Here is an 18,194-nt window from a genome sequence, read left to right as displayed (position 1 = left end):
GTAATAGTGCAGTGTAACGTGTCTGTCTACTAAATTTTGGAACTGTGGTAATCTACGTTTGAATCCGGGCGTAGTCACACATTGTTTTGTGCCGAATGTAGCCAGCCGTCTGAAGCCTTGTCTAGCGGCGTAGGTACCGGACGTAAAATTCGAAATATCTAGCTTTAATGTTAAACAGCTACGACTGTACAGGTTAGGACGGAATCCAGCTTTTTATTCGAGCGGAACATAGGATTTTTTTGTCGTTTACATTTATTGATGGTGTAATTAAAAAACTTACATCTTAAAAAAGAAGTAGACATAACTGGGCCTTTCGATTTTGCTGATGAAACACAGATCTAGCAGATAACTTGCTTAAGTGCATGAAATTCAAATAAAATGAAGAGGTGTATAAACATATCAATACAACCTGTCAGTGGAAAGACTGTTTTAAACTGTTTTCTGTGTTATTTTGCCTCTGGATAGAGTAGGAACGACAAATGCGGTACCCTTTAATGACGCTCCACCAGCCAATACATAAGGAATCGATTACGGGATGAAATTAAGCACTGAAGTAGCTGGCAAACGTGGAGCTATGCTTTAAATTCACGTCTTTTTTGCTCTGTTTATTAGTTTCGTAGAGGACGTGGAAAATTCCCTTTTATTTTTCTTCCTTGGGCCATCGCTCACTGCGCTCTTCGGTTACTTTGGATGCTTCTTCTGCAAACTACCTTTTATCCACCCAGACAGCTAGCTCGTTGTATTGATGCAGCGACATAAGCTCATAAGCTTTAAATGTAAACTGCGTTATTAAGAGCCGATCTACTCCTGTGTGCCGGTGTTGTTCTGTCTGAGATGGAACAAGCTCACCATTTTCATTCTCCTGATGCTAGCTGAACAGCACATATCTATGAATGCGTTTAGCGATGTCTACTTTTGCTTTATTTTTGCACTGCCTTCAGGACGAAAACATATGCCGGCACCTCTGTTCGAAATCGGACTGAACCCGGTCGCGATCCCAACTCGTTCCGCCTTTCCCATCGATTACTCTGATATTACGTCTTTGTTACATGTTTATGTTGCAGGCACCGCTCTATCAATGGCCTACTCTGCGGACTCATCGGCCTTGGCGTAGCTGGTAAATATATGGGTCGTAAAAAGACTGTCTCGTGCATGTCAGTACCTGGGGAATACCTCCTTATATCTTGCGCTACGTTTCTCCCACTTACTCAAGGGTCGTCTGTATCTCGTTCTGTTACGCAATAAGGTCAGCTATGTTTTAGTAGCGAAATGGCTAGACCAATATATTTTCCACTAGGCATCGTAAGGCAATAGACTTGCTGCACAGCAAATGGAAACAAAGAGCAAAATGACAAAATAGACTTTCACCAAGTGAACAACACCATAATGTAGGTAAATATGCGTCACAGTGAGAGCTTACAGAGATATATTATACATTGATCGAACGTTCGAGTCGAAGAGACGTACGCAAGACAGCTCCGTGGCAATTTCGTAATTGTCAAAGTTTTGCAAGTGCGTCCTGGCGTCGATCGGCTTATTGCAACCCTGTGCATCGGTGAGCACCAAAAATGCTTTTCTCTGCTAGTGAACCGTGCGTATAGCAAAAATGCAAGTAAAATCGGCAGTGTATTTGCGTACACTTTCTTCGAATTTTATCCCTGAATCAGGGCCTACGTAGCCTCTATTTCTGTTGATTAAGCCAAAGGATAGCTCAAAAGCCGTTTCTGACCCTTATTTATAAACCCCGCCAGGGCGAGTGGTACGATTTTTGAAATGGAATGACAACAAAAGCCGACCGCTGAAACAATTACGGTGAACAACACGACAGTGATTCTAGGCCTTCAACAACTAAGTGGACCAAAATGGGCACAAGGACCTTATACGTCAGAGGATGTCCCATATTCCTTCTACGTATGCAATGTGATGGAAGACTATAGAACCTCAGCCTATGCTGTTATAAATGCAATGAATGTTCCGTGCTGCATGCCAAACAATTGCCAGTGTGGAAATGGTCGTGTCGATTGTGTAGCTTTTCTGTTGGAAATTGGTACACTGAAAAATTTATGAAATAGATGGACAGCTTACCGCGCGAAAGGCGTATGTCACATTCCTACTGTACCATGTTAAAGCTTCAAAAAGCGAAGTGGAAACCCTGAAAAGTAAGCCGATGCCCCTGAAAACCTTAGTCCTGGAGGGTAAAGGGATGGGTTTGTCCTAACAGCAAAAAAAACACCCGGGTTGTCACTCTGTCAATAAAAACAATTTTGGATGGAGGCGACGCTATTGTCGAGTTCTTCGGACCGGCCTTGTGGGATTTTTTACGCCGGAAAGCATTTGCACGAAAATGAATATGAATAGCGCGATAGCCGAAGCGGATAAGAACTTTAAGATTTCAGGTGGCCCGACAGCCGCGTTTCTGCAAGCAGGCTATCGTGAGTGTATAAAGTTTAAAAAGGGCGAATTCATAGCCGGCGTTGAGTCGTTTACTACAAAACTGGGAGGGCTACACTCAGAGTACGACCTGTATGTCCGATCTCTTCCCTTCTCCGTTAGACTGTAAAGACACTAATGATGTACTTGCCTGAAGAGCAGCGCAGGAGAGTGCACCCTTCACTGTTGTGCCTCTCTTAATCATACAGCGTCAAGTCGTTGAGAGGGCCGATAGAGCTATAAGGGCTTTGTAGCTAAGAAAAAGCGTGTAAGATCGCAAAGCAAATGAAATTTTTTTCACAGATGAGGATCAAGAGGACCCCGAAAGTAGGTATGCGAACAAGTCGGAGGGACATGTGTGTAGCGCCGGTGATCCGTCAGAACGAAATTCGACAGTCTACTGGCCTGGGTGCAAAAGACCGAGCCTTTTGTGAGCTGTGTAAAGTGTGCACCAGGGGATCGCCACCGGTCCTGACCTTTGAAGAGGACTTCTCATTATCTGAATTGGTTCAGTGGCGTGTCGGCCTACCACGGAATTGTCGTGGCTACCTCCGTCACCGACGATTGAAAATTTTCTAAACTAGGCCCTGATTGCGCTAAAAATACAGATCGTTCCTTAGAATAGCAGCTTCAAATCGTAAGCTCTCATAATTAGCCGCAGACACGCTTTCAGAGCAGATGTCGCGATCAAAATCGTCAAAAACGCTAAAGATCGCAGTGGAATTGGGAGGGTGTTTTTGCGTCAGCGCTACCCGCACCAGAAACCTGGGATTCAATCGATATCCTTGTAGTAACGGAGACCTGGGCGACCGGTCCATTCAACTTATCCGTATTTTACTGCGCCTACTGTCCTGCACAAAGGAAACATGCCGCGGTCACCCAATGGCGGAGTTTCACTGTTTCATAATCACAGACTTGGGGACCTCACTCCACCTCGTGTGGAGAACAACATCCTAGTTTTGCCTCAGAATACTTCTTGTGGCGACGTACGTGCGACCGAGCGACGGGGAGTTTACTCTGATTCTCGTAGAAAAGCTTATCGGTAATCTACAGGCTGTGGCGGGCCCTCCTCTAGCGCTTCAATTGTCGTGGCACAAGACTTCAGTGCGTGCCCAGAATTCCTTTAGAGAGAAAGGTCAGTCCTTCGAGATGCACTGATGGAGCACAAAGTTTGTCGGTTCTGCAAGAAGTCCTGTCATAGATCTCTTTATAATGAGCGCGAGTAGAAATAAAATCAAATGTATCGAAAAAGATAATTTGCAGAGGAAATCAGTTCCAGATACACACTTCTGTTGAATTAGACTCAAGGTCCTTTAAGACCATTGTTCGCCCGGAGGAATGAGCCTTTAAATTGGACTCAAAGGAGCTTTTGGAGCGGGCTCATGAGATCCTCGCAGTGCCAAGCTCTATTGGTGTTATCTCATAGACATCCTGGAATCATTAGCTCGTCCAGTTCGTCGGAGGAAACATCGGGCGTGGTTGGATTACCACTGTAACCTGCTTTTACGTAATGTGTAGCGCTATAACCGGCAGCAAAGCCGCTGGCCACAGCGTTCAGTGCGATCTGCCGGACAACATATGGTGTTGAGCGCAAGAAATACTTGAAAAAGAAGGAGGCTGTTCTCATAAAAGGGGCCGAGTATCAGCCATATAGATGGCTTGATTTCCACAGGTTCACATCGTGCCTCATCGCCTCATTAGTCCTCAACACTTCGCTGGAATGTTCTCATTCAGTGTCATCGTACATCAAGGTGTCTCGTCGTTTAACGCAATGTGGGACATATCGACAACGAGCAAGCGTAAAAGACTGGGCTAACAGTTTTCCGTCCTCAAAGTAACTCAGTTGCTCCGGGGCCTACGTTCAAAGAAAGAAGCGGGACCAAATAGGATTTGAAATGAACCCCTCAAGGTCGCCGTGGTGCTGGCGCCGTAGTGGACGGCTTTATTTAACGAATGTTTTTGGTCCTGACTACTTCTTCATCAATGGCGGTATGCAACACTTCACGTTATCTCAAAAAGCAAAGGCGATTGAAGCCAATAGATAGTGTGGGGCGGCATCGGGAAAGAAAGCGTCCGCTCTAAAATTGTCTCGTATCCGTTCCCAAGGAGATTAAACGTGCTCCTGGAGAGTGTGAGTCCGATACTTAAGGAGACACACGGATTCAGGCGGAAGCATTCGACCGAAACAGCATACAAGATCCTACTTACCGATATCGAGCGAATCTTAAGTAGGCCTTGTCAGTATCTCTATGCAGTATTTGTAGAGCTCAAAGAGTCCTTAACTCCGCCCCGAGGAATTTAGTTTTAAGCATCCTCGTCGATATCAGAGTTTCCACGCTTAACTTAATAGAAGCGATACTCCCGGAGAATAGGGTTGCAGTCGACAGTACGGAATCGTAGCTGCCAGCGTTCTCGGAGATTTCAAACATAGCCTAGAACGTTGAGAGAGAAACAGAATTACGGCTTGTAACACGCTACATTTTTTAGGCCGATCGGTAACACATGTTGGTCTACTTACGTATCTAGAATGGCTGATTTCGTACAACGACCGAAGTTTATCCTAGCATATTTTACAAGGATGCAGAAAAACTTTGACAGCTTCGCTATCAATGCTTAACCCTCCACCGATCAACCCTGTCCATTGCTTTGCAATTTTTTTCAACCCTACAATCGCATCAGTTGCCACTTACGGACTGAATATCGAGCATTTGAATCGAAAGAAAAGCCTTGTGCCTTAAAGGAGCCTTGGAGATGCATTAAGCAAACCACAACGGGCTTGTTCACTCCCTAGCGGTGACGCTACTGTTTGCTGAAGGTCTCTGCGGCCGTGTCGCAAACTATCGCAAATTCCGGCACTCTATAAAAGTCTGGTAAATGGGATCGAACGTTGTCGAGATCCATCTCGAACTCTGTCTCTAACTCGAACTCTGAAACTCTAATAGGGTCTACTAGTGACGCGCTATCCAGTATACGGTTGTCACTACTGCTTATGCAAAGTAACAGAATTTTCTGAACCTAATGAATGTTGTGTTTGTACGAGATGTAGGCAATTTTTGTATCTGTATCATGTTCTCGCTACCTACAGGATCAATCGCTGGGCAGATGGGCATAGTAACTAACCGAAGAATGGCAATTCTATGGTTTATAATGTATAACGCAATCATTGGTAGCTCAAGTAAATAATACCATAGACCCTAAATTGATTACTCTAGAAATCGTCTGATAATAATGGCTTTAACAAGGCTCGTGAAGTCGTCATATATGTATGACATAAGATAGGAGATAAAATTGCCATTTGTCTATATTTTAAGTGTGTAAACTGCTACTGGCAAAGATGAATAAACGAGTTTTAAAATAAAAAAAATTAATAAATGTATTGTTTCTTTCACGGTTTTAGTCAGACTTTACACAAAAGACAAATTTTTTTTTGACCATTCGTACTTCGGCCAGATAGATAAAGAGTCGCGGAAAGCGGGAGATGCGATGAGATGCTACTCGTGCTAGCATTACTATTTGATTTTCGCACGGAGATCTTGGCCGGATTACGTTTATTACTCTTTCCCAAAAGGTTTTTACCGCTAGACGTTTCGTATTTTCACTTTTAAAGTAAGTAGAACTTAAGGAGCAATTGTTGTTGCGCACTCGTGGCCAGCAGTTTCAAATACATTTTCCGGGCCGATTCGACTACACAATGTGTAGCCGATTATATAAACTAGAAAAGAGGTGTTACATGCAACGAGTCATCTACTCGGATCTAGCCCATATAGCCAGAGATTTAATTACGCCACCGAAATGACCGAATATTTCACACACCGACACAAAATCAAGCAACGAGAGTCTATCGACTAAAGTATTTTTCATAGTGGTCAGGCCACTATTGAGTGATACTGGCAGTCTATTTTCGATAAAAGCACAATTTAAAACGTATGATGATGAAACATCTTGGTTGATGATGTTCGAGCTAATTCACCCCCGATTATCGAGGGGTAATTCAAATCAATTCTATATTGTTATCAAATTAAAAGCGCTTATGGAGTACATCAACAGTCAAACTGAGGACGTAGTAAATGTTAATATTACGGGTAAATCTACTCACACAGTACCGTACCGTTTAGGAAGCTGATGGACGCTGAGTAACGTAATTTGAAAAACGTTTTTTTTTTTTTCGTTTTTCTTGGTACTGGTATCTCTGCCATTGCTGTTGTCGTTCTTCAAGCTTAAAACCGGCTTTAGCAACACAACATTAAACCTGACATTACTGAGAGTCTTAGTCTGATTCACAAGGCCTTATCTGACGCTGGCGTGCGCTAGAAGTAGGCAACACCTGAGGCTATATTATGCTTGATAAACGGCTTATCGGGCAAACGTAAGCAAGAAAAAAAGAGCTTGAAACCTTCCCTATGGTTTACGACAACAAGGAAACTCCGAGGAGAAAAAGTGTATTTTGGTTAGATGATCAGCTTAGAGTATTGCTATATTTGGCACGTGTTAGTGGCTCACGTTGCCCAGTGAGGGTCTCACTATCTACTCTCATAAGCACGGTGGAAACTCGTCAAATAATATAATGACTGGTACATTAAATTTAGGGTTCTGTCTTTTGTTAGAGTAATTTCCACATCACTCGGATCTCAGCAAAAAGGTATTTTCGTAAGCATAATTTGTATTAGGAAACCATGGAACGAGAACGACAAATTAAAACACGTCGTGGTGAGTACGAGAGATTCGGATTCACGCCGGATCTATATCCGTTTAACTTCCACATCTGACGAATACAAATCCCTTGTGTATTTTTAATAATTATGGACCATACACATCAATGCTACAGAGTTTAAAATGAACCAATTAAGACCTTTGAGAGTAGCATCTGTTTTACTGTTGAAAGAGTAAATCTCTAGGGACATCGCATCTTAACGTGGTATATAATACACATACATTTATTCATTTATTTTTATTTCGATTTTATTCGTTGATGATGACTTTAACAGTGATAACAATAGTGGAATCGTTTCGTCCTGCAACGATCGTGACAAGTCAGGCCTGCCTTCACATGCAATAGAGTTGTATGCAGCGCGTTTGCGTCCCAGTGACCTTCCGCAGGCGAACTGGATTAGCAGCACTCTCGACTAACCTAAAACCTTTCCTGTCAGCTGAATAAGAAAGGTCCTTTGAGAGGATAGATCAGTCCGTCCTAAAAAGATCTGCACTTTCTCACACTGCGAATCTGGTAGCTATATGGCTAATTTATTGGATATTGGCGATGCTGTGGTAAAAACAGTACTTGGAGCTTTTACACTTGAGACAATAGCCGACTCGCCAAAAAAGTAGAACGGGCTTCTAAACGGCCATGATGTGGTTCAGGCTTCCGTCGGAGGCGTTCATCGGGATGGCCGATCGTAAGCCGACAAACCGGTGCTGTGTGGAACCATTAAGCTCACATTGTCATCGCAACTAACCAATAGCCAATAACGCCGCCATTAACGTACTCCAGAGGCTTGCGCCATTGTTGCGACGGCTTCTATTCTGCTATTAACCTACTACTCTGCCAACGTTCTTAACACAACATAGCAAATTCTCCCAACGTCTGTTCGGCTTTTCTCTTTCATTATCTGTGTGACGCTTCCCCCTTCGTCCTGATTTAGAAGAGACACAAAACGGCGTAAGTCAAGAAACCAACTGAAGAAAGACAGGATCTAAGCCTTGATCCGCTTCAGTAGACGGACGGAGCGGAAGTAGTTCAATGGCAGCATAATTTCGTGCCTAATAGGGCTGTTATTGCAGAACGAAACAATTTTTTACCAGCATGAATGATTATAACGTGAGAGATATATACTGACAATAAACACTGTGAATAAAGCACTTACTTGATTCGCTCTATTGTGAAACCTAATAATAATAATAATAATAATAATCATGAATCTAAGGGACCAACTGGCATTCTTTACTTCTGCTTAGGATTGCATCAGTGTTTTCGATAACACTGTTTGAAACTAATATTGCTCTCATCCTGACTGATTACGAAGACGCTTGTCAGTCTGACGACCGAGATCGTTTATCAGACTGGTTGTCCTAACCGTTCGAAGCCCATGTTCTTAACTTCGCGCTATTGCTAACCTCTGTAAATACCACAACTTCGGCAGACCCAGAGAGGATAGCGCAAGCGTAGAAAGTGTTCTCAGACGGTAAACTTATCAGGTTGGCGTGACAAAACAAGAGACAAATCACAATTTCCGTCTACTTATAATCGGACTGCTCGCGCTGCAACAAGTGTAAATCTATAATATCCAAGGGTCAAAAATTCAAGCCATCTTGGCAAGATTAATCAACACTTGAGGAGACAAACGATTTTTTTTTTATTAAATTTCAAATTCAGTGTACTATAAGAATCAATTCCTGTCACAAAAAATGTATGACCATATACAGTGTTTCACGTAAACAAAATACATATGTAATATTACTCAACTGACGAGTAACTAAAAATGTATATGGTTTTCTCAATAGCATAACTGATAATGCGTATTTCATCACAATTTAAAGAAATATATTTTTCCGTTTCTCTAGCCGAATGTTATCGCTTATCATGAGGGTGCGTGTTATGCGCTGATAGCGGCGCAGGAGGTTATCTTATGAAGTCTTGTATATAAGCTGGAACGCTTATACCGCTTGAACCGAACAGACGTTACAGAATCAGTAAGCCACCAAAACATCGTCGAAAGAAAGCGATTTACGCTGCCTTTAATTTATGGATCCACATCTAGCGGATCAGGTCTGATCGATTGATCCGTAAACCCGTTTCAACCGACTTATAGCCCAAATAGTAGAGTAAACTGCATTTTCGATATTGTCTTAGATCTGATTTTTTTTTTTAATTTTATGCGCAAAACGTTGCTACGCACCATCTGGATGCTATAAAAAGATGAAATTTCGATCTTGATGACTCGACACTGTCGATACTAGAACTAGCCCAACAAAACATTTCTCCACAGCTTAACGTGCAATAAAAATGCGCTCACTACTTCTACCTTGCGGTTTCTGCCAGAAAGAAATTAAAAGCTTTGATGAGCGAACACAGACCGCATATAAACCGTATAGCAGCTTCCCTGGAACAATCCAGTCAAATCATAGAACGCTGGAACAGGTAATCATGAATGGTACTGAGGAATTCTTCTACAAGCAGGCGCACAGGCATAATGCTCTAAGGACCTATCGAAAATCACAGCCTACCTGGTCAGTGCATTGGAGGGAACTTCTATTCGTTCCACGCTTGTTTGTGGACTAAGTCTCATTTTCTCGTAGCGTACTTAATCACTTAGATCATGCTGATATCATTATGAATATCCGGAAGTCTTCAGTTAGATAAGTCATGGCTAATAATGTTGACTTTGATATTGTCCTTAATCTTTTCGCATGTCCTGATTCGCATTTCCTTGAAGGAGTTAGCATCTAATTCCCGCTTGCCAGTCCCATACAGACAAAGCACGAATCGTTCAACCTTTGCACATCCCATGAACACATGTAATACAGCGGTCACATTAAAACCGGACACTTCGACCACCCATTTTCATCCTGATAAACTTGGACACTTGTCTTATATTACCAATATTATTGCTACACTGAGTGAACCAAGCTATTTTTCCTCTCCTGCTGAACTCTATTTCGCTACCTATGATTCTTCGACTAGCATTTTTTTTATGTATGTTATCCCATATGTTAGTTCAGCTTGCTATGCCGCACCGCTTTGGTTCGACTCGTATTCAACCGCTTAACACCGTCCGCTTCCTACAGTCCACCATGAGATCGCGTATCAGCAGCCTATTTATTTAGGGTGTGCCAAACCTTTCTTGTTTTTCAGCTCTTTTCGCCGAGCCGCCAGATAGCCACCAATATGCCGCCATCGCAGCTTAAACCAGCTATCGGTTCGTCTTCCGGTTAGTCATGACGGGATGACGTAGACACTATGGCCTGTCGTTTATGTGCCTACCGACGAGCCTACCTCCCTACCGACTCGTCTGCGCGTGATGTTTGCCCACACAATTTTTATCATCAACGTAATGCTTGCCTTAAGAGTTGCCGAACGGCCGCGGCAAAGCGGCCGACCGAAACGCCATCTTAGCTACCTTCTTTCTCAAGGCTGAACTTTTCCCAATGCCCCAACTCCAATATGCGTTACACTCTAGTGTCTTGCCCTCTATATTCGTTTCTCTCTCTGTATCTCTTACCCTTACGAACCCTAAGCAGCGGTTCGAATAGTTCTCGTTGCGGTACTGTAAAACGGACCAAGCCATCGTCTTATCTTCCTTTTTTTTTCTTCGTAATAATCGCTTCCTTCTTTCACCGATCGCTGGTTCCACCAGGTAGCTAGGCAAGCATATGAACAGCGCCAGCAGAGTCAGACCTAGTGGAAATGGTCGCTTTAGTAGCTCTCTGATATCCACACGCTTGCCGTCTGCTCATCAAATGAAGCACCTGCTTGCTCGGCCAGCGTCTCGGCGGCCACTGTTATCGGATCCTTCAGTTTCATGGCATTGTTCGACGTATCAGTCTGAGATGAAGCTCATGGTAGCGTCGATGGATTACACTCAGTGACTCCTGCCGTAAAATCAAATGCATTTGCGATCCACTAGTAACTTACGGGTTAGTCGACGTGAACGAACGACATAAGGCGGCCGACGCAACTTAAAAAGAAACAGAAGAACTTTGTGAGAGGTGTGGGGAAGACACGTTTCAATAGTAAACTAATAGCTATATTTATTACTGATTCCTCGAAATGATGAACACGAATAGCAGGAGGGATAAACTGGCCGGTACAGACATGCTAGTAGAGATATAATAATAAGCTTGAAGACCTTTCATAGCTTCTTTGCACTTTGAAGCATTGTAGCTGAATGGATGAATATTTAATTCAATCTTTAAGCGTCTCGTCGAGTTCATCGCCAGTAATTCGGCTTTTGTATGAAACGCCAACACGAAAACACTGCATTTTTTTTGTAGTTTGCGATATAGGCACCGTCGCATTTGCAGTGCTCGTACGTATTTAAACCCTTTTGCAGGGCTGAGACATTCCCTAGTCGATATTTCCAAAGTATGTTTTTCCTATAAAAAAGCTAATTTCCTATTAGCTAAAACCAAAGATTGTCTGTTCAAATAAATAACATATTCTAAGTCGATATATGTATAGCGCGCCATAAACGAATAACGCCTTGCCAAAATTGAATGTTTGCTAAAGAAGTTTTATTAATTATAATTAATTAATTATATGCATCGCACTATTTATCGTATGTCAGAGCAAATAACTGGTATAGGTACCGAATAGTTTTATTAAATTAGATTCTTCAAGCTAGTCCAGCTTGATAATTACAAAAGTTTTAGGAAATTCATTTTAAACTTTTTTTTTTTTAATTTTAAACATAATTTTACGAAAACTGAATTGAATTCTTTTTTCAAGGTTGAACTGGACCAAATTGCATCGACCTTTATATATTATATATATGACAAGTGCTGCACTTGCCTTAATTAAGAAAGTTACGATATTGACATGTAGCCATAGTTCTCTATATTCGTATATTATATAAGATGTTTGAAAGGGACTATGGTATCTACTCAGCTTTATCATAACGATACCCTTCCTAACCGAAATATACAATACTTGCGGGTCATCATATAGCGACGCATAGTTGGGTCCGCTAGTTCGTTCTGGGCATCGCTCGAGCTAGAAATCAGAGTAATGCTGTATAAGCACTAAGCGTAGACTGCGCACCATCTCTGGGCCACTCAGGCGTACGGGGAGAGATAATCGGGTGGTTTCATCATGGTGCGGTACTCGGTACGTCTCTCTCCTGAATTCCGCCTCTTATTTTAATACCTTTCAAGATAATGTCTTGCCTGTCCCGCGCAAATGGTACTGCCTGTTTCGAAATAGATACCGTCAATTATAATGCAGCTGGGTCTAGCAACGGAAATGCTTTATCGCCGTATAATTTAGGTGTATATGTATGTATCTACGCGTCGCGTCGGGCTAGCCAATTTTCTAGAAAATTATTGTGTAAATCGACTCCATACTTCGACTACCGTATTGAGTATTTTATAACGATATATATTTGTTTGATATACGTGGTTAGGGCAAAGCCTAAGCGCGAGGCAAGCTTTGAGCTGTCATCAAATGGCGTTTAGGTATCTGTCCGCCTTTCATACGATAGAAGCTTCCTGTTCATGTCCACCATTTTACCATTTTTCTTCCATGGTGTGATTTGGTCGTACTAAGAACAGCAGTGTCGCTTGACACCGACACTACTTACTACTACTACTACCTCTACTATGCGTTATCGTGGTAACGTGTCTCTAAGACTGGCAGCCAAATACGTTACCCATGGAGCAGGAAGAAACGTGGTGTTTCACCTAGCTAATCTCAACGGGGATTTCTAAATCTAACGTATCCGGTGTGTTTTATGTAAGCTGCTTTGGCATATTGTTGACAGCGCCTTTCTGTCACCTTCGTTATCCACAGGCTACAGTCGTTCACAGTGATGAAAGATCAGCACGAATACCTAATTAATCTTTGCCTCTAAACAGATATTGAACGCTGCCGCGACACGTTTTAAACATTTCCGAAGTTTCGCGTAATTCAGTATGGACGCAAGTTTTCTTCGATAAGTATAGTAAGCGAACTGCATATTCTTAGAACTCATTTAGGCTTAATCTAGAACGTTTATTTCCCTTGAATATTGTAACGTTGCAGCATAGTGACTTGAGCTGTATGCCCTATCATACTGTAGTACACCTTCTAAACGATATCAGGCCTCTCTGTAGGTCTGCATTGAATTTATTCAAAATTTACTATCTAAGTTTTGATAACGTCCTTCCATTTCATCCAGAAATGACTGTGACAATTGTTTTTTCTCGTTATTGAAGGAAAACTTCAACATCGAATTCTATAATAGCCACCGCAACCACTATCCGTCTGCGGGTGTTACCGATGGTTGTAATTTCAATTTTTCCTCTTTTCTGCCGGACATTCTATTCTATCTATAACAACAAGAAAACGGCACTATCGACAAACGGCCAACTAATCTTTAAAGATTTATGATAAAAAACAACATGACACGCGGGTAGGCGGCGGCGGCGGCAGCAGCAGCAACAACAACAACAAACGCTTCAACCAAAATAAGTAGAGAGGAGTCTGCGAGTGTCAATGATGTTGCCCGATTGGAAAAAGGCTTCGGGCATCAGTTGTCTTTTCTCATTCTCTCGTGTCCATTTTTTATCTCTTCTGAAGCTCGACATCAATGCGAATAAGGCCAGACGCAGACCCACACTGACTATAGACTGCTTAAAGGCCAACGAATGAGTGGTAAAAGAGCGTCCATGTGTACGTCTATTCTGCTGCTATTTATACCTGACCTTGTGTCTACTTCGTTGTTTTTCTACTGCTGGAGTGGCTTCTTCTAGTTTACCTAAGTTGGGTATCGGACGCTCGCTGTCGTTGGAGGCGCTTGAATTTTGGCGCCCCTAATTCGATGAGCGGAAGCGCTAAAGGCTCAGCAAATATGAGGATTCATAGCGACAGAATCAATAACGCCGCCGATTCGGGTCCTTACGCTGGAGAAGATGAATAGTCATTATAGCACTAGCCGTAGCCGCAGCAGTAGCGGTAGTAGCAAATTAGCGAACCGAAGAAGCGCCCACCAGGTTCCGCTGCCTAAGTAAAGGATGACCAGCGTGAGCACATGGCACACTCGGTTAATGCTATTGGAAGCGTCGTTCCGTAGCTATAACGCACGGCTAAAGAAGCATGTTCACTGAAGGAATAGTGAAATGGATGTTTATCTTTTTGGGAAGCGCCTTTGTCGTTGTAGACGGACAGAGAGAAAAAGACGGGGCTGCTACAGCGTCTTTGGCTGGAGTCTGCTCGAACCGTACGAAAAAGTAGAAAGATAACGAGACCGAAAGCGACGGAGAGAAAGAAAAGGAAATTCAGGCTTAAAATAGACTTCATTTAGGCTCCCTACTTTTCCTGCTCACGTCGGGTTTCTACTCAAGCTGGCCACGTACTTCTTCGACTTTGGCCTCTTTTCGTGTCGGCGAGTGATCTTGCTTTTCGTAGTCGCCGTCGCTGCTCCTCTGAACGGAGTTAATTATTCTTACAGATAGATGTTTTCTGGTTAAGCTTGCTGTCCGTTAGATTGGCATACTGACATAGAATAAGCTCCCTTAAAAGCAAATACTAAGAAAAATAAACTCCCTTAAAACAAAACCCTTACACAAACTTAGACACGTATCAAAAACAATGTTATTACTTAATTAGCAAGCTGAACATTAGTTGAAGTTTAAGAGGTAGTGCGCCCAAATAATGCCAATACATACTTTAAATACAAGTAAAACTTTCCCGTAACCATATATTTTGATCAATTGAAATTGTGCCGTTACATCAAACATTGACCAAAATAAACTCCATCCGTGTTCCGCACGCACTTCGTGTTCGTCGGTTCTCCATTACCTGTAATATTGTACACGATCAATGATGCCACCAAAATCATCGTTGAATTTTGCCAACTGTTTGATAGTTTTAGTAACGACCGATTGGCGTGACGTAAACAGCGGATACGGGTAATGTGGCTGGGGTTAAACCTTTCCACAGCTTTAAAAAATACATAAACAAGGAGTCAGTTCATTGGATCGTATCGAGACACAGAACGATTTCACTGAGTATGGGTTGAGATAGAACGTACAGGGATAAGAAGCAGCTACTTTACTATCAAGGAAAGCTTGTTCAAGGACAAAAAGGGGAGAAGGCTCATAGCCTCATCTTCATGCTATTCCTAGGTCTTGGCATGGTTTTCGTGCACCAGTATGATGTAACATGGCCTATAATTTTAGCTATGTTTTTATGCCGAGATACACAGCTTTGCAATCCGCGTATTCTAGTTATCTACTATAGTAGTTCCAAAGTAGTAAGAACTGTACGGCTCATGCGCTTTCCGGTTTGGTAAATACAATTATTGCAAGAATATATTCTATTTAAATCTTTTTAGCAGAAAAGCATACTATTATGTTGGACATCTATATGAAAGCTTAATGGACAAAACAAAAAAAAAGAAACGAATGTACCTCACGCGCCAAAAGCTGTCCCTAGTATTTCCCTAATATAGCAGTGTGTCGGATACATATGCATTTCAGAAATTTCCGAGAAAAGAGACTTAGAAATAAGTTAAATCGTCAAAACGCTTCGAGAAATGAGAAAAATCACAGTGATTCATATTCAATCAGCGCCGAATCGTTTGCAGAAAGGCGATCTGATATAGCGCATAAGCATATCAAGTTCCTGAATTCCACAAAACTGATAGATTTCACAATAGATCGAATAAATTAGCTCGTGTTTATTGACGAGCTGAGTAATACCACTTGTAATGCACGGAGTGCTAGTGTACATCACATGTACATATGTTGATGTACATGTCGATATTATTAAAAATATCATCGTCCATTCTACCTGGTAATTGATTCTTTCCCATTTTCTTTCCCACAAGAATCTATTTCCTTCCACTTATCGTTTGCACGCTACCGAGCATATAACTACATTAAGTATTTCATGATCAGTTTTCTGATGGACTCATTTAAACAAAAGGTCTAAAAAAAACGTCCTCGCTTATCACTGTGTTCGTCATCGTCATTTTTACGATCTATATATCTCGTATCTATATTATTCTTGCCATCCGTGCCATTTCCTCTTTTAATTAGAAGGGATATGCTCTACCAGATGCTATGAGGCTGCCATGAGCAAACACACGGCGACAAACATTTTGCGACCCACCTTGAAAGGGTCTGGGTGGTGAAGACGCAGCCGATGGCACAGACAAGGGGTCTCGACCGTAGGTCGGAGCCCGCCCCACCTTTACGGTTGTTCTACTAAGCAACCAAGTCTTGAGTCATATGTCGAACTCGTCGAAGGTTTATGGCAGAAAAATTCATCGCAAAGATTTACGATAAATACTGCTCCTGTCACCGCTACTGCTGACGGCGACAGCGAGCGTACGAGAGCGTACTTTCTAAACAAAAGAGATTCTGTTTGCGACGATGAGGCCGATAAAATATATACTCGACAGCTTTTCTGAGCAACTTTAAGACCTAAAGTGACTGAAATCTGCTTTAAGGATCCACAGCAAGACTAAGAAAAGAAAAGGCGGCCTCGAGAAAATATTCCAATATGCGAGTAGAGGAGCCGAGAAAACCAGGCACACCTGTTCCGTTAGTTTAGCGTCACATATATATCTCGTATACATCGTAAGATATTCTCGTCACGATTGCAATAACAATAATTTTTGATGTCGGTTACCTTATAAATCATGACGTCGGTAATATTAACACTACCTGGGTGGTTTGCTAACAAAAATTAATCCAATAATTTATTCTAAACGGTGGTGCCGCGACTGGGATGGACAAATTGTTCTCTGTTTTAGTTCTTTAATGAGCTACTAATGGCAAAGTTTCCTACTGAAGTGGTACTCAAGGCCGCGCGAGGCCTGTCAAATTTGACCAGGTCTATATACTTTCCGATTTGAAACACTGAGATATATATACAAGTGCTACAGATTTCAGTTAATTCCTTCAAATTAAGAAGTGTCGCAAGTTTTTGCTTGAAAACAAATTTCATATGTAGGTGTCCCACATATCCCTAGTATCGACAATGTGCGTCTACTCTCAGGCTCATTTGCCGGTGTCCTTAAGGGGCTCCTAAGGGTGGTGTAATTGGACTATGATTATAAACAATGAGCTTATTAAAACAGTTATCAAGGTCTGTGTATGCTTAAGGATTTCCTTCATTAGACATGATTTCGTTAGCAGCGTATTAGTTGAGTTTCTTACTACTTATGATCTGTAAAGCCGCAGGCGTTCGCTGCGTCATAATCCACGCCTAATTAGTCTCCATTACGAATGTATGATAACGGTTCTACTAACGGGAAAGATAGTTAGGCCGACCTACGCGAGAAAATTGCTCAATATAATATACTGAAATAAAGATACGACATTACACATTATCATACATTTCTATTGTACAGGTTCCGTTTAGATTGTGTGATGAAAATCACACAGACAATATTGTTTTTAGTATTTGTATTATTATTATTTTTAGCGGATATAAATAGAACAAATCAAGAAGTTGTGTAGTTAATGCCCATAAGAAACTTACATTTAGAAGAACACCTTGTACAAACGTTTTAGACACAAAAAATAAACATCGAAAAACCAAAATTGCTTGTATTTCAGGTTTTTGGGGGGTCTTCGTTTGGCGCACTTAATCCTCAGGAAACATGGCCTAATGTCATGCCTTTGTCCAGGCAGGCGTTTGCCCATGATTTGCTCACAAGCAAATACTTTTTCATATCGCAACTACGCAAAAGCGGCATCTTGTTGGTCTATGTTGACAAATACATAAGAGCGAGACATTTCGTGGTGTGCACAATCCTTCTACCATCACTCGAAGGTCGCATCTATCCTACATTTATACGAATCACTATATACATAGGAATTAAAAAACGTTTACTTTACCTCATTTGTTTTCATTCGAGTTGTTTTAGAAACACCTAACAACAATGATAACATACCGTAGCAAATAAATCGTCTACATGTAAACCTGGTTAGTGTTAGGTAGGATGGGAAAACTTCCGTCGAACTTTCTTTCATACCAAGGCCCTGTGCATAGATGCGAATAAGTCTCTTGCATCTGGGTCTGAATTTAAGCACTTAAGGGTCGTGGTATGGCGTATGGCGCT

At 41.9% G+C, this 18,194-nt stretch overlaps 1 long non-coding RNA gene across 1 annotated transcript in view; it reads right to left on the bottom strand.

Moving 5' to 3' along the window:
• LOC147752178 (uncharacterized) overlaps window positions 1-10,547 on the bottom strand; it is an 87,152-nt gene extending 76,605 nt beyond the window's left edge. The window contains exon 1 of the long non-coding RNA XR_015314799.1: window positions 9,652-10,547. This is a non-coding gene — a long non-coding RNA (uncharacterized LOC147752178). The remainder of the gene's footprint in view (window positions 1-9,651) is intronic.
• Window positions 10,548-18,194: the final 7,647 nt, after the last annotated feature.

Source organism: Varroa jacobsoni, unplaced genomic scaffold (assembly GCF_002532875.2).
Source record: "Varroa jacobsoni isolate VJ856 unplaced genomic scaffold, vjacob_1.0 scaffold_1430, whole genome shotgun sequence".
In the NCBI taxonomy this organism is placed as follows: Eukaryota; Metazoa; Arthropoda; class Arachnida; order Mesostigmata; family Varroidae; genus Varroa; species Varroa jacobsoni.
This window is presented reverse-complemented; position numbering and strand designations above follow the sequence as displayed.